Consider the following 17,147-nt stretch of genomic DNA (forward strand, 5'->3'; position numbering starts at 1 on the left):
GTTTTCTCCCTCCCCAGACTCCTAGAAAACCTCTGGAGCCTGGGGAGAGTGAAAAACAGGTCCACTGCGCCATCATTCACCAAAGTGGGGAGGAGGGCGGGGAGAAGGGCACATAAAATTATGGGTCTGGGCATGCACGTGCACGACTCCCCCGTGCTCCCTTCACTTTTGGCATGCAATGGCAAAAAGATTAGACAGCACTGGTTTAGGGGATGTCCTTAAACTCCCTCCAGATGTTACCTCTAGCCTGGTAACAAAACATTCGGAAACCAACCCACAAGGTCAGAGAACGAACCTTCACCCTCATACCCAGATACTTATATAAGGTAGTCCTCAACTTACAACCATAACAGAACCCCAAATTTCTGTTGCTACACAAGACACTTGTTAAGTGAGTTGTTCCCCATTTTACAATCTTTTTTGCATCTGGCTTCCCCATTGACTTTGCTTGTTGGAAGCTAGCTGGGAATGTTACTGTGTTTCCTCCAAAATAAGACAGGGTCTTATTTTCTTTTGACACCCCCCCCCCAGAAATAAGCACTTGGCCTTATTTTCGGGGTGGTCTTATTATTTTTGAGGTACGGGAGGCAGCAAGCGTGGTCATCTCATGGCCGCTGCTGTGTCGCAATATTTTCAGGGAGGGCTGATTTTTGGGGGAGGGCTGATTTTAGCGCATGAGCTCCAAAGTCCAATTGAGCTTATTATCCGGGGAGTCTTATTTTCAGGGAAACAGGGTTCAAATGGTAATCAAATGACCACAGGACATTGCAATCATCCCAAATGCATGCCAGTTGTCAAGCACCCACATTTTGGTTACAGGACCACGGGGATTTAAATTTACCAACAAATTTAACACAAAATAGTTTGTTGCCGAAGCAACTGCCTGCAAAGGCTCCTGGACGGGGGCTGAAAGACCAAAGCGGAAGCAGTATGCTCCATCCCATATTTGGGTAGACCAGGTGGCCCTGATAGACCGGTCCCACTGAAAAAACACTTGACCATGGGGATGCTGCAAAGGCCATAAGTGTAAACAATGGTCATCAGTCACTTTTTTCACTGTTCTAACTTTGAATGAGGGAAGGTCAAGGACTATCTGTACATCAATGCAACACATTACTGTGTTGTACAAAAGATACGGACCGTTCTCATGGCTACTGTTGCTAAAGGAGTTGGGAAGAATTCAAGGGGGTTTTACGCTCTTAATAGATTCCTGTCTATTTCGTCACCTACAAAATTGCAGCGCTAAGGTGCCCTTATGTATGTTGAATTTTTTTTTTGAAGTTACCAATTATTGTAACATTGGTTTACATAAGCTTCCTCCATTTCCTGATCAAGCACTGTGCACAGATTACGAAATGAATGGTTTGTAAACTGACAGTTTGTCTCCCAGGTTACAAAGTAGGTTCTTTAATAAACATTAGACCAGGTGATTTCTAAAATGTGCTAATTGACAGGCTCACTGTAGCTCCTTAGTAACTTTCTATTAGTAACTTTATATTTGAATGGATTGCAGCACAGGGTTGGGTCTGGGAAACAGGGAAAACGGGTACTCTCAATGGGAGTACATCAATTCCATGAAAATATCAGCTCTCTTTTGGTTGGGAGGATTTGTATGAATGGCTTGTTTTCTAGTTGCCCTAGAAAATGTATTGGGGGGAAAATGAACTATTAATAGGAAGCTTAATCAGCACTAAAAATGGATTGCTTCCAAAGCGTTCCTATTTTGCTAGCAGTCCAGTACATAGATGTCAGGACAGAGTGAAGAATGGTTACTTTGATTTACAGCTGCATCCTTACCTTGTGTTGTTCTAGAGAACGTATCATCCCAAGTTGTCCCTGATTCTGGAGCATTTACTGGGGAAAATTGAAACTCTACTTTCCTGTTATCTGCCATGTAGAAAACAAACAAACAATGGTACCTTTTTAATGTAAGAAATACAGTGGCGTAGCGTGGGTTGTCAGCACCCGGGGCAAGGCAAGTAATTTGCGCCCCCTAAAGCGAGGGCGGCCCGACTGCAGCTGCCCCTGGGTCGGCATCAGTCAAGTGAGGCTCTCCATGCTGGCCTCCTGCCTTCCTCCCGAGGAGGAGCTCGAAGGGCAGCGGGAAAAGGCTCGACTGAAGGGAAGCAGGTGCCGCGGGGGTGGGAAGCGCACCGGGGGCTTCGGGAAGGCGCCGGCTTCCCGGGGCGCTCCAGGTGGAGCGGGAGGACGCGGTGGTGTTGCAGCGGCGGGCAGACGGAGCGCAGCGCCGCTCTCCTTCGGCTCCCGTGTGGGCGGCGTGGCGGGTCCGGGGGAGGTAGGCGGTGCGCAGGAGGGGCCTGGGCGGGCCGGGGCCGGGGAGCTTAGTTCGCGGGCCGAGCCGGGCGTGGAAAGAGACGGCCACAGTCCGGCAAAGGGCGGCGCAGGGCGAGTCAGGGCACCTCCCCAGATGTTGCGCCCGGTCCCCCCTGCACCCCCCACGCTACGCCACTGAAGAAATAGGACATACCGTATTTTTTTGGACTATAAGACACACCGGAGTATAAGACGCAGCAAGATTTTGAAGAGGTAAATTTTTTAAAAAAGTTTTTGCACTCTGCAGGCCTCCCAAACCCTCTGCATGCCTTGTTTTTTGTGGAAAATGGGGCATGCAGAGGGTTTGAGATGCCTGTAAAGTGCTCCTGAGGGCTGAGGGGGGCAGAAAAGAGCAAAAAACAGCCCATTTTTTTTGCAAAAAGCAGGCATGCATAGGCTTTGGGAGGCTTGTGCTCCTGGGGGCTGGGAGGGGTCAAAAACAGCCAAAAAATGAGTTGTTTTTCACTCATTTTTGCTGTCCTCATCCCCCAGGAGCACTTTGAGGCCTCCCAAACCCTCTGCACATCCATTTTTGTGAAGGGGCGGGGTTTCGGGTGGCTAAAAATGCTGTATTCAGTGTATAAGATGCACTCAGATTTTCACGCTCTTTTTGGGGGGGGGGAAGGTGCCTCTTACACTCCAAAAAATACGGTAGTTTGTATATAAGCTACAACACACAGTGAGGGGATAAAGTCAAGCCTTCTGATAACTTTACAGGTTCACAATTATTCATTTAGGAACCATTTGAAATTACGACAATGCTAAAAAAATGACTTAAGGCCTGGTCCTTGCACTTATGATCATCACAACACTTAACAACCCCAGTGACTTGTTTAATGACCATGGCAAAAAGATTGTGAAATTGCATGCAGTCACACGACGCCTTTTTTCTGGTACCCATTTTTTTCTTAAGTCAATTACCTGGATGATTTGCATCCATGTGGCTTCGTTGGCAACACAGCTGCTACAGAAGTACCATAATTTCCCATGGCCTTTTCTCAAGACTTTCTTTAAAGTTCCCAAACTAATTTAAAGTCATGGAATTTCCTATTGCAGCGATGGCGAACCTTTTTTGGCTTGCGTGCCACAAGTAGGGGGAGCGCAGGGGGGTCGTGTGCGGGCTGCACCCATAATGCAATGTGTGCACACCCAGTGTGCATGTGTGCACAATGCGTGACCCCCCCCCATTTTTACATGCTTTTTTCGCCCTCCCCAGGCTCCAGAGGCTTTATAGGAGCCTGGGGAGGGCGAAAAGAGCCTCCCCGCCAGCCCGGAGGCCCACCGGAGGCTTCAGGGACCATCCAGAGGCTTCTCTGAAGCCTTCGGAGCGCTCAAAAGGATCCTCCGAGCAAACCGGAAATGACTTCCGGTTTGCTTGGAGGGTGGTTTTAAGCGTTCCGAAGGCTTCAGGAAAGCCTCCGGACGGTCCCTGAAGCCTCCGGAGGCCCTATGGGAGGGCGGGGGAGGCTCTTTTCGCCCTCCCCAGGCTCCTATAAAGCCTCTGGAGCCTGGGGAGGGCAAAAAATGGCTTTTAAAAAGGTGAACTCAGCTGGTCAGCACGCGCATGCGCGCTGGCCAGCTAACAGGGCAGCACTTCACGTGCCCTGACAAAGGGCTCCGCGTGCCACCTGTGGCACGTGTGCCATAGGTTCGCCATCACTGTCCTAGTGCCTTGCCATCTGAGTTATAAGATGAATCCTACCCAGTTTTTCAAAATCAGCTGATGTTGGCTAATGCTGCCACTTTTGTGACATTGAGATAAAACCTGCTCCCAGAAAATTAAGGTGCGGGATGTTTAAGCATTATAAAGGTAAGGGTAAAGGTTCCCCTCGCACATATGTGCTAGTCGTTCCCAGCTCTAGGGGACGGTGCTCATCTCCATTTCAAAGCAGAAGAACCAGGGCTGTCCTAAGACGTCTATGTGGTCATGTGGCCGGCATGACTAAGCACCAAAGATGCACGGTACACTGTTACCTTCCCACCAAAGGTGGTCCCTATTTTTCTACTTGCATTTTTACATGTTTTCGAACTGCTAGGTTGGCAGAAGCTGGGACAAGTAATGGGAACTCACTCTGTTACGCGACACTAGGGATTTGAACCTCTGAACTGCCGACCTTTCTGATCGACAAGCTCAGTTAAGTATTATAGTATGTTATAAATCAGGTGGAAAGACAAACTGAAATCTCCCTGGCAAATCCTTTTTCTCAAGTGTTCCCAATAATTTCCTTAATTTCCTTTTATTTAATTTCTCCAGCTGCCTAGTTCTTCTATCTTAGTTCTTCCCAGCCTAGTTCTAAGAAAAGTAGAAAGGATGATGCTTTAGATTAGGGGTGTCAAATTCACAGCCCGCAGGCCAGATGCATCACACACTGGCCATGCCCTGGTTTAGCGAAGGAGGGGAAGTCGCAATATATATCACAGGACAACATGATGATGCAAGTTTGACACCCCTGCTTTAGAACTTTCTGATCAAAACACAGAATATTTCTGGCACAAAGTTGGTTGTATAATTGGTAGTCAATGCTGAAAAACAAGACAAAGCCCAGCTATCTCTATATACAACCAATCTTGTGCCAGTCTTGGAAAACAAGAGATAGCACAGTGTTATACATGAGAACGTTTTTAACGAGTAATGCCTTACAAAACTAATGAAGTCAAGAAGTTTATTTTCTCTATATTTTTGTTTTCCTAATAAAGAAAGAATTCTCCTGAATTCTTGGGATTGATTAGACAGTGACACACAAAGACCTTCTTGCAAACCATTCAGGTTTTTGTTAGTTTGTTTTGCTTTAGCATATCAAGGAAAGAAAGACATTAGTCTGAAAGGGTAATTATAATTATATAATTATTCCAGCAGCCTTCAGTTAATGCATTCAAGCAGAACATCATTTCTCCCCCCCCCCCCTTGCACTTCTGGCTTCTTCAAAGGAATGCAGTAAATTGCTTTATGGCCTAATTGTTCTACTATGCTGAGATTAACTATCTCCACACTTGAAAACCTGTTGCTTCTGCTGCCACATGAAACAGTCTGAAACTACTATATTGTTCAAGAATTAAACCAAGGGCTTCAAATTAAAGCTTACTGACAACCTCTTTCAGTGCAACTTTTGTCATCTTCTCAGTCTCTCTCGATCCTCTTCTTTCTCTCTTCCCATCCTGAATCATTCTCTTCCCTGAATAATTATTTCTATGTTGGCTTATCTTCAGGGATCACCCTAGAATAGGGCTGTCAAACTCCCGGCCCACAGGCTAGATGCGTCACACACTGGCCACACCCACGCCTGGTTTAGTGAAGGGGAAAAAAGGTCCAGATAGGTCACATGACGCCACCATGATGACATGAGTTTGACACCCCTGCCCTAGAACCTGCATCTCTTCAAGAAGTTGAGTCTGCATAATGTTGTCTTATCTTGTTAGCCAGTTTTCTTTCTCTCTTACTCTGAGCTCAGTTCCAACATCTCACCTTACGGCAGGGGTGTCCAAACTTGGGAACTTTAAGACTTGTGGACTTCAACTCCCAGAATTCCCCAGCCAGCCATGCTGGCTGGGGAATTCTGGGAGTTGAAGTCCACAAGTCTTAAAGTTCCCAAGTTTGGATACCCCTGCCTTATGGGGAGTCTACATTACAAATTCCTGCCAGCTTTCTAGCACTTTTCAATTTATGGGGTCCTTGGTGCTGAAATATACCAATAGAAAAGAATATTTGCAAGTCAGGTTGAACTGTGGGATCCTTGGTGCTCTTTGAGCTTGGTTTTCTTGCAGAAGGTAAACTTTTTATATCTGAAAGAGCAAAATGCTTGTTTTTGCTATTTACAAGAGAACAAAGGTATTTTGGAAACAGACTGCAACAGTTAAAATGAAATGCAGCTTTGGCTAAAATATTGAAACACTACAGCCCCTATAATGCACCAAAATAGATTTCAATATTTGTATGTCAAAGAACATTTCATATAATAACTTTCCAGAACAAGCTTTGTCTATGTAAATATATTTGTTTCTAGCCAAAAAATATCGTACCTCCCATTTTCGGTTATTAGAATAGAATAGAATTCTTTATTGGCCAAACGTGATTGGATACACAAGGAATTTGTCTTTGGTGTATATGCTCTCAGTGTACATAAGGAGAATAAAATACATTCATCAAGAATAAAAAGATACAACACTTGTGATTAGTGGTAGTGGTAGTTACTAATAAGCTATCAAATCGCATTAGAAACAAATAAAAACAATATAAATTGAAAGATATAAGCAACATGGTGTGTGTATGTGTGTGTGCGTGTGCGTGTAAGTTGGAAGAGATAGATATTAGTAAGGAAAAAAAGAATAATAGTAATACAGTCTTAGTAAATTATTTGACAGTGTTGTGGGAATTAGTTGTTTACCAGAGTGATGTCATGGGGAGAAAACTGTCCTTGTGTCTAGTTGTTCTGGTGTGTAATACCTTATAGAGTTATTTTGAGGGTAGAAGTTGAAAAAAATTATGTCCAGGATATGAGGGGTCTGTAGATATTTTCACAGCTCTCTTTTTAACTCATGAAGTAAACAGGTCCTCAATGGAAGGCAGATTGGTAGCAATTATTTTTTCTGCAGTTCTAATTATCCGTTGAAGTCTGTGTTTGTCTTGTTTGGTTGCAGAGCCAAACCAGACAGTTATGGAGGTACAAATGACAGACTCAATAATTCCTCTGTAGAATTATTAGTACTGTGCCTCTCATTTTGAACCTCAAGGAAAATGTTATCTGATGTTTTCCACTTTATCGTAAACAAGAAACAGTTGACATCTCATTAATTCCAACTTGATTCATAATCTATCCTGTTTATCAAGAAAAATCTCTGCCGTTGGCTGCCCAGACATAGACAATACATTTCAGAAATCCATTCATGTTGAATGATCTGAGAACTATGCCAGGTAATTTTGAAAGTATTGCTCCAATGTATTTCTCTTTTCAGAAGAGCAAAAATATCCCAGGATTCTCTTTTGCCACAATCCTTTCTTTTTGGATATGAGACTGTTGCAATGATCAATTTATAATGCTCTGTTTTCAGATGAGCTATTGGAGAAGGGGAGAAGCAAGTCTATTTCACCCTTCTCAAAAGGATGAAACTCCTTAAACTCCTGTAATATTTCAAAAATAGTGAATCCTGAGAGAAAAACATTTCTATGTTTTTTCAGATTCCAGATTCAATTATTTTCTTTTGCAATGTATTGGTGAAAATTCTATTCCTGGAACCAAATTTAATGCCTTTTCCTTTTTCAAGGGAATTTGCCTAGGATATGCCTATTTAAGTGGCTGACATGACCATCTGCATTGACAAATCACCAATTAACATGAAAGCAGTATTCTAAGGTAAATGCAACAAAGATGATTAGGGGACTGGAGGTAAAACATTATGGTTGCTGGAATTGTGTATATCTAGTTTAATGAAAAAAGGACTAGGGGAGACATGATAGAAGTGTTCCAATATCTCAGGAGTTGCCACAAAGAAGAGGGAGTCAAACTATTCTCCAAGGCACCTGAGGCTGGAATAAGAAGCTATGGGTGAAAACTAATCAAGGAGAGAAGCAACTTAGAACTGAGGAGAAATTTCCTGACAGTTGGAACAATTAATCAGTGGAACAGCTTGCCTCCAGAAGTTGTGAATGCTCCATCACTGGATGTTTTTAAGAAGAGATTGGACAACCATTTTTCTGAAATGGTATAAGGCTTCCTGCCTGAGCAGGGGGTTGGGCTAGAAGACCTCCAACCTCCCTTCCAACTCTGTTATTCTCTCCCTTTTGAACTACAGTAATTTAACTTTTATGTTTTTTTTACCTTCTGTTAAATTTGCTTTGTCTATCTTTTATTTCCTTTTATCAACATACACACTTACATATATGTATATTAAGTAATGATATTATAATTGTATATTATGCTAATATTAAATAGCTGGATTAAGATTGAAATCATTGATATATCACTAATACGTTGATGAGAATTGCAGTGCTCTCTTTTTTAAAAACCTTAAATTCAACTTTGGATGACAAGTTAAATAATCTTATGCTTGTAACACTGACATCCTAAAATGGCAATTAACACCAATGAAATTTTACTTGTCTCTTTTTATTTTCAATACCTTTAAATAATTACTAACCTTTAACCATATTATGTAAATATTACCATATTAAAATTTGCATTGAAATAAGACAAAGTGTCAAGTTTTATATTACAACAACAGGGAGAAAAAAAGGTAAATGCAACTTGCATTAATATATTTTCACTTGGATGAGCTTGGAAACATGAGGAATGGTCACAGATTTTCCACAGCATTTCAGCCAACCTGGAAAAAATACCCCAACGGTAAAATGTGCTTGCCCAGCTTGCATGAGCAAACCATTTACTCCCCCAGTCAAAAGATTTACTTTGGTCTTCCATTAGGGGACTGGAGGCCAAAACATATGAAGAACAGTTGCAGGAACTGTTATGTCCAGTATGTCTAGTTTAATGACAAGAAGGACATGATAGAAGTGTTCCAATATCTCAGGGGTCACCACAAAGAAGAGGGAGTCAAACTATTCTCCAAGGCACCTGAGGGTAGAACAAGAAGCAATGGGTGGGAACTAATCAAGAAGAGAAGCAACTTAGAACTAAGGATAAATTTTCTGACAGATAGAACAATTATTCAGTGGAACAAGTTGCCTCCAGAAGTTGTGAATGCTCCAACACTGGAAGTTTTTAAGAAGATGTTGGATAACCATTTGTCTGAAGTGGTGTAGGGTTTCCTGCCTAAGCAGGGGGTTGGACAAGAGACCTTCAAGTTCCCTTCCAACTCTGTTATTCTATTCTAGTAAACAACTTAAGGTGGATGCTGATGGCGGCCATTTAAAAAAAAATAATCCTTTCATCAGCTGCAAAAAAAAAGGGAAATGACTGACATTTCCGTCACTACTTTTTGACTTCTTCCCCAATACTGTATTGGGGCGGGGTTGGGGGTGGGCAGAATCTGCAGGATTGAAATCAGGAGAATCTCCCTACAGATATTTGAAGTGACTCCATTCACTTCTTTTCGGCTCTTTTGTCAGTGCCTTATCTGAGAGGTCATTGGGTATAAAAACTGTAAAGCTATGTTCCCTTAAAGATCCCATGTTGATAAATACTGTATTTTTCATAGTATAAGACACTCCAGACTTTACAACGCACTTAGCTTTTTTCGGGAGGAAAACAAGAAAAAAAAATCTACATCTGCCTCCCAGCATCCATCCAGTATTCATCTGGCCCGTTCGCCGCTGCCCATTTGCAGCCGCCTGTTCGGCAAAACCTGTTCACCGCCGCCATGGCCCGTTCAACACTATCATCATGGCCCATCCTAGAACAGCTGATCAGTGCAGCACTATCCCCCCTCCATCCTCCGCCGCAATGTTCGCTGTATAAGATGCACCGAAATTTTCTTTTTTAAAAAAAAAAGAATTTTATTGGTTTTTAAACATTTTTTGGGGAAAGGTAAGAGGGTACATAGAAAATTTTGGCAGCTTCCACGCTAGTGGTAGAAATCCCTCCAAATCTCACAATTTTTACAATATTAAAAACAATGTGTAAAAGATAAACAAAAAACAGAATCTTATTCTACATTGTATCAAATCATGTGTTCAATCATCTTTTCCTTTGTCACTTTCTAGTATATCAACAATTACAAATATTTTAAATACATTTATTTTTGTGACCTAAGCCTTTTCGATATTGCTCCTTCCTCCTTGACCCCAGGTGGAGCCACAGCCCCCCCCCTCCTTCATATCTTGCACCTTGCTACCCTTTTCACTACCTTCCCTGTGTTCGTCCTCTAGGAGAGAGAAATGTTTTTTAATGAAGGCTTCAGCCTCCTGCACTGTATTAATTCTAATTCTATTTCCCTCCCAAAAAATCAACATTTCCCTCTGGCAATAACCATCTAAACCAACCTCCTTTATTATATAATTTCTTTGATAAAGAGGAATACTTCCTCCTTCTTTCTCTTATCTTTTTAGGAATTTGCTTAAGAATGGTGATTTCTTCATCTTTATATTTTAGTGGTCCCTCCCTTTGGGCCCCTAGCACCTCATCCCTTGTGGTCCTCCTGAGAAATTTAACATGTACCTCCCTTGGAACATTATGACTTCTAGCATATGCTGAATTAATCCTGTAAACCAGATCCATATCCCACCACAACTGCTCTTTATTTCTCTTAATGTATTCTGCTACAATTGTACTCATAATATCTTTAAGGTCTTCATTTTCTGTCTCTGGTAGGTTCTGGAATCTGAGGAAAAAAGGTCATTCTTTCAAATTCTATTTTTGCCATAAAGTTTTCCAGGTCTACATTTCCCTTCCGGACTGCCTTAACCTCCTCCCCCAGCCCAGCCGCTCCCTCTTCCAACACCACAATTCTCTGTTTGTTTTCTGAAATATGATGTTTAACATCTCTGAGTTCATCTTTGAGATCTGTCACCTTTTTTTCAACTCATTTTGACCCCTCGTTATTTCTTGAAACATTTGGGTAACAGTTCTTTTGAGCTCTCTCCAGACCCTTCTTGTTGTAGCAATAAAGTAATTTTCATTTGCTGCATGCTTGGACTGGAGGTGGCAGACGCAGGAGCCGAAAATGACTTGCCCTTTGGTGGTTTCTTAGGCCCCATTTGTCTGAGATGGTATAAGTCTTTTACAAAGAAAATGGCATCAGCAGAGTGCACAGCTGCGCCGATCCAAGCAGGCAGGCAAATCCAAACAGGAAAGGTTAATTCTCCTTCACAATTCCAAGGCACTGAGGCACAGCAGAAAGGAGAAAGTCAAATAATCAAAGTCCAGGAAGACCACGTAACAGGAGAGGTCCAGGTTTCCCTCAGAGAGGATAATAAAACAATACCAGAGGGATTTTTTTCCCCGAAGGTAGTTTCAAAAGGCAGACTTCATTTGTAAGTGCAAAAACAAAGACGGAAGGGAGCCTTCTTGGCTCCTCCTTTTACAGAGAGAAAAACGGAGATCTCCGTAAAGTTTTTTTAAAAAGAACAGCTCAGCAATCATCTCTTGCAATTGTGATAGCAGTCTTTCTCACATAGTTAGTTCAAGTGACAAGTCAGCCTTTATTCTCTCTCCATTCCAATAGAGAGAGAGCTAATTCAAATGCCGCTTAATCTGAGGGGGGGGGGGGTAAAGAGAAGAAACACCCCCCTCTAATCTTCAGTTTCAAATAAGTTGAACACGAACTTACAATAGTCTGCTGCTTATCCTTTAATGACAGTTAAGGAGATCAGGATGGCTCCCCCATCACCAGCATTCAGCCGCTCTTCCTTGGATTAATTCCTTCCTCCCGGAGCCCATTCGGCGAAAGGGCGGACAGCCCAAAGCTGTACCATGCCCCCCTCCGCTCCCTGGCTCCTGGGGCGAGGCTGAAAAACACCCCTGCTGGCTGCCGCCAAGTCCGGGGGGTTCCAGCGAGCCGCCCTGCGGCAGAAGACCCCTCCAAGGCCCCCTGTGCTCCTTACGGAGCCCACCAAGGAGACGAGCGGCAGACAGCACATCCGTCGCCTGCAGGAACCGGAAGTGATCTCGATGCACCGAAATTTTCAACCACTTTTAGGGTGGGGGAGTGCATCTTATACTCCGAAAAATACGGTAGCTTGAACAACAGATGGGAAGTTCATTTGGATCCAAAAAAACTCAGAGCTGTTTGGGGCTAAATCTGATCCCCTCTAAGTTCATGAAGCAGGTCATTTCCTAGTATTACAGTTTGTTCATCATGCTTCTTCCACCTACCACCCATGACCCAGTTAAGCATATCGTACAAACAAGTCCTTGACCAGAAGGGCTACATGCACACCTAGAACACTGAAATATTACACCTGTATTTTTCCTGTTGCTGTTAAACTGGGCTTAGACAAGAAGACTCCAAGGTCCCTTCCAGCTCTATGGTTCTATGATTCTACAAAGTTCAGGAAACCAAGCAATCTATTCTTATTGGTCAGTTGGCTACTCAGTTAAGCAAATGGTTGATTGGCAGGGCCCAAATTGTAGCTTTCCTGCAAATAATGACAGAGGAAACTAGCAATTTGGAGGCTGTTTTTCTGAAGGAGAGGCAAGGGGAGGAAATAGATGTGGTGCAAAGTATAGGCTATGTGAGTGTGTGTCAAAGTGATGTGTGGACTTAAATAGTGTGATTGGGATCATGTCAGCCTTGCACTTTACTCCAAGCATCATGTCCAGTTGACACAAAAAATATCAGCAAAATACAGGCTAGTAGAACGAACAGCTTACTCATGAGTAAATTTACTTTTCGTTTGCAGGTGCATACAGCCCTACTTTCCAGAGTTTTTGTTCACAGGAAAAACCAACTCTGCAAAGGGGGAGCTAGTTTTATCAGCTGGCTTGACCACCTGCACTCTAACCTTACCTGCAACTATGTCATAATTCATCTTCCTCCAAACATTTCACACACACTCACACCTGTATATGTTGCATACTCTTAAAAGGAAATTAAAGTCACAATTCCTGGCTTTGCCTGCACATGGCCAATAACTGTGACACTTGTTGAGTAACTGCTTGAAAAAATGGGGAGCCTATGCATTTACAATGATATGCATGCCTAAAGGCTTATTTCATTGACGGCTAACTTTTATGTCGTCACGTGCCAAAGCGCCAGCACCCATAAGGCATGCGCGCCCTCCTCCCGTATCCTGGTTTGGCCCTGGAAGGCCTCCTGCATCAACCTGGAAGCCAAAATGGGGTATGGGGGCGCTGCACGAACCCCCAAAATGCAATGCAAGCACCCCGTGCATGCACCCCGCCTCCAGTGCATGCACAGCAGAGACCCAAAGACCAGCTGGCCAGCGGGAGGTGCATGCACATGTGTGGTGAGCTGAGCTGGGGCAATGGCTGGTGTCACCTGTGGCACACGTGTCATAGGTTCACCATCACTATGGACACGCAGGTCATGCTCACCCATAATAAGGAAGCTCACTTGGTGACTTTGACCAATCATTATCTCAAATCCCCACAAAGGTGTTGTAGGAAATGTAGGGGGAGGAACAAGTGCAATGTAGGAGCCCTGGTGGTACAGTAGTTAGAATGCAGTATTGCAGGCTGACTCTGCCCTCAGCCAGTTCAATCCTGGCTGGCTCAAGGTTATGTGATTTTATTTTTCAGGAATATAATGTTCAAGGAGAAACATAAATCTTATACAAGATTCTAAATTTATTCGGGGAAGAGCTTTGTACGGTAACTTTAGGAAGAAATAATCTACCGTATTTAGGGCTTCTATGCTATTTTCCCAATCTCTGGTCAATTTCAACTTCCATGCAAATTGTTCATAACCTTTCCATTATTGATAGAGATAAGCGCCGATCCAAGCAGGCAGGCAAATCCAAACAGGAAAGGTTAATTCTCCTTCACAATTCCAAGGCACTGAGGCACAGCAGAAAGGAGAAAGTCAAATAATCAAAGTCCAGGAAGACCACGTAACAGGAGAGGTCCAGGTTTCCCTCAGAGAGGATAAGCACTATACAGTAGACTAGTTTGGCCTATTATTTGTCAATGGAACATTGTAAAAATTATCCTGAAAGGGCTTAAAAGAAGCAGGGACCATTGTATGAACTAATAATTTAATGGGCTTTTCCCAACCTGACCTCTTCCAAATGGATGACAATCTCAGGGCCAGACACCCCTGTAGAAGGCACTAGGTTATAGAACAGGAGTGGGCAACTACGGCAATTTTATGACCTGTGGACTTCAACTCTCAGTATTCCTCAGTCACCATGGCTGGCTCAAGAATTCTGGGAGTTGAAGTCCACAGGTTGTTGAAGTCTACCCCTATTGTAGAGGAAGCAGATAGAGGGGAAGTTGTAAGAGGAATTGTAAAGTTACACAGTATATGTCAGGCTGATTCATATAACTTTTTTTACATGCCTCTTTGCACCACTTATTTTACCCCCATTACAAAATCTCTAAATGGAAAAATTAGACACAGAGGCACTGCAGGGAAAACTAAACCCACAGTTTTACAAATTGTTACATGGAACAATGCAGAGTATACACAATATTTTTTTTCTATACTATGACTCTCAATTAAAAAAAAACTATTTGTGGAAGTTCTGTTTGTGCTAGGAGCAATGATGTTACATAGTTTGGGTAATGAAACGTCTGCAAGAAAGCTACCAAGCTCAAAGGGCCCCAGAGGTTCTCGAGTTCTACTTTTAACCAGTGACCCTGTTGGTGTTCAAGGAATATTGATGCAAAATTCCACTTAGCACCCCCAATTCTTTTATAATATTCTATGTGCCCTTGCCCAGTGTTATTTTTAATATTGCAACTTGCACCCCAATCATACGGTACCCTTGCAAAGTACATAATTTATGCACTGGGTTTCACTGGCCTTGCTTTAACCATGCTTAGAGGGCATAGACAAGGGGGTATTTCACTTCCATAGACTCATTATGATGAAAGAAGAGATGCACTAATCCAGAAACCACCCAGAGCCTAATCTAAATTAAAGCAAAAGAGAGAAGGCAAATCATATTACAACAAACTTTTGTCTACATGACACATTCTTAGAAAGCATTATAGGCAGCTATTTTTCTCGTTAGAAAGCTGGTGTAAACTTGACTATTCGAAGCCTTCCACAATGTTGCATCTTTACTAAAATTAATGAGATTTTATTATATGGTACCAAGGACCGGATGGCCATTCAGAGCAAAAATCCGCATTCTGTGCAGCAAAAGCACAGCTTCCCCCTGTGGATAGCTATTGCAAGAATTAATTTAAAAGAAGACTCTCCTACATGCTGCCTTAAGCTTAGTGGAGGAAAGGTAGAATATTTGGTACATAAAAATAATAAATAACATCAAAAATAAAGGCTTTGAATCCGGTGTGACTTTTAGCAACTTTGCTAAGTCCCATTGTGTCCACTTATTATGGAAACATGCTTGGAACAAAGGCAACGTTTCCCAGAGATTTTAAAGTTCTTTTTCATTGATGATTTACTTATCCCTATAAACCAGGTGGCAGATAGAAATCAAGGCTGCTGGTCCCTTACCTGCAGGCTTGCCTCTAATTGCTTCCCTCTCTAAAAGCTTTGCCATCTGACCTTGGCTCTCTTTATCCAGAAATAAATCCCACTAAATTCAATAAGACTTGTTTCCACGGAAGCTTATGGATAATTACAGTCCAACTTCTAACCTATAGGCCAGCATAAAACACCATTTCCCTCATCCAAGGCTGGGATGCACCAAATAAAGACTACTGAAAAGCAAAAGATGCATATTTAATTATCTATTTAAATGTCTGGCAGCAGCCCACTTCCATAGACATTGGGTGACTTACAAATTCAAATACCAAACCATTTTAAAATAAAGGTTAAACACATCAAAGGAAGGTCTCGTCACACAACTGAATATCATGCATTCCATGCAGCCACCAGAGTTTGTTTGTTTTTGGAATATTGTGTCTGTAACCCAAACGCAGCATGTTCCTCTGATCTAAACCGGTATTAAAATGAATTCTCGTAATACTTTTTTCTTTTTTTAAGCAAGAGCAAGCACAGAAAGAGCCGAGCAGCATTCTTTTGGAAACAGTGATATTCCTTAATTCGGAATGCTCCGGGGCACCGAAGTTCAAAGGCACGGAGCAAGTGAAACTTGGCAGGCGGATCGGAGCAGCCTTGAAAACGGCTCCTGTACATTAACCCAGCCTTTAAAAAAAAAACGGGGGGGGAGCAGCTGGCATTTAAAAGCGTGCGGTTCCCACACCGGAGTTCCCCAAAAGCAGAGTTTACTCACAGGGGGTCCTCCCGGAGAGACAGCGATTTAGGACAGGAAATCCCAGCGCCACCTCAGGCGCCGTGCCGGAGAAACAAGACCTCGGGGTTAGGAGCACGCAGGCCCCTGGAATTACGAGAAGCCCCGGGACTCGTGCTTGTGCATGCTGCTGAAACGGTAAGTGATGAAAGGGAGCTCGCTTTCATCAGCCACTTGCTTTATCCTCTCCGCGGCGAGTCGAACTGGCTGGGACAAGCAGGAAAACCCTCCAACCGACAGCCCAGATAAAACAAGAAAGAACGAAAGAACGAAAAAGAAGAAGAAGAAGGGAAGCTCCCTCTCTCTCTCTCTTACGCTCGGCTGCTGGGGCTAATAGCGCTCCTTTTTCAGGCAGGCGTTGTGTTAGGGTGGGCGGGGCTCTGGCAGCCCCGGGAGATGGAATCGCACAGGCTGACTTTGTGGGTGTTAGATATTAGCATATATCGGGATAAGTCTTCCCTCAGGTCCGCTCCTACAGCGGGAAACAGGTATTCCTCTGATTGGTCAATGGGCGTGCCTCATCCCTATAAAAGGGGAACCCTCCGACCACAGAGTAAGCTGGATCACTACTATTACTAATAAAGAGCTGTTAAGTCACGTCGTGTCCGCAGTCTGTCTCTCGTTGCCCAGATCTAACATTGGCGACGAGGGTGGGATTGAGAGACAGATAGGACGAAGAACGCTACTTCAAGAATCTCCGGATTTGATCCAGCCCAGGAATTCGGCAGAAATTCCGGCAGCCATCTCAGATCACCGCAGCGCGGCAAATTCAAACTGAGAAGATGGCGATGCATGCTCCCCCCGCTCCTTTCGACCCAGCAACCGACGAATGGGAAGCCTTCATGATTCGCTTCGAGTGTTTCCTCGAAGCAAATGAGTACACGGGGATCACCGATGCAAGAAAGAAAAATATCTTCCTCGGCTACTGCGGAAAGGAAGTCTTCAATACGGCCAGAGACCTCACCGCGCCTACTCCAATACAAGCAGTACCATGGGCGACGCTGAAACAAGCCTTGGA

General features: G+C 43.4%; 1 protein-coding gene across 4 annotated transcripts in view; it reads right to left on the reverse strand.

Annotated features, from left to right (window-relative positions):
- The window catches only part of PDE4D (phosphodiesterase 4D), an 821,955-nt gene extending 805,434 nt beyond the window's left edge, over positions 1 to 16,521 (reverse strand). For 2 of the 4 annotated variants that reach the window (XR_014174534.1, XM_081943192.1), the window contains exon 1: positions 16,112 to 16,429. The gene's annotated coding sequence lies outside the window, so the exon portion shown is untranslated. The other 2 variants (XM_081943197.1, XM_081943198.1) reach the window with 2 other exon arrangements.
- Between the last annotated feature and the right edge of the window lie 626 nt (positions 16,522 to 17,147).

The sequence above is a fragment of the Natrix helvetica genome (assembly GCF_964273705.1).
Source record: "Natrix helvetica genome assembly, chromosome: 2".
Lineage (NCBI taxonomy): Eukaryota > Metazoa > Chordata > Lepidosauria > Squamata > Natricidae > Natrix > Natrix helvetica.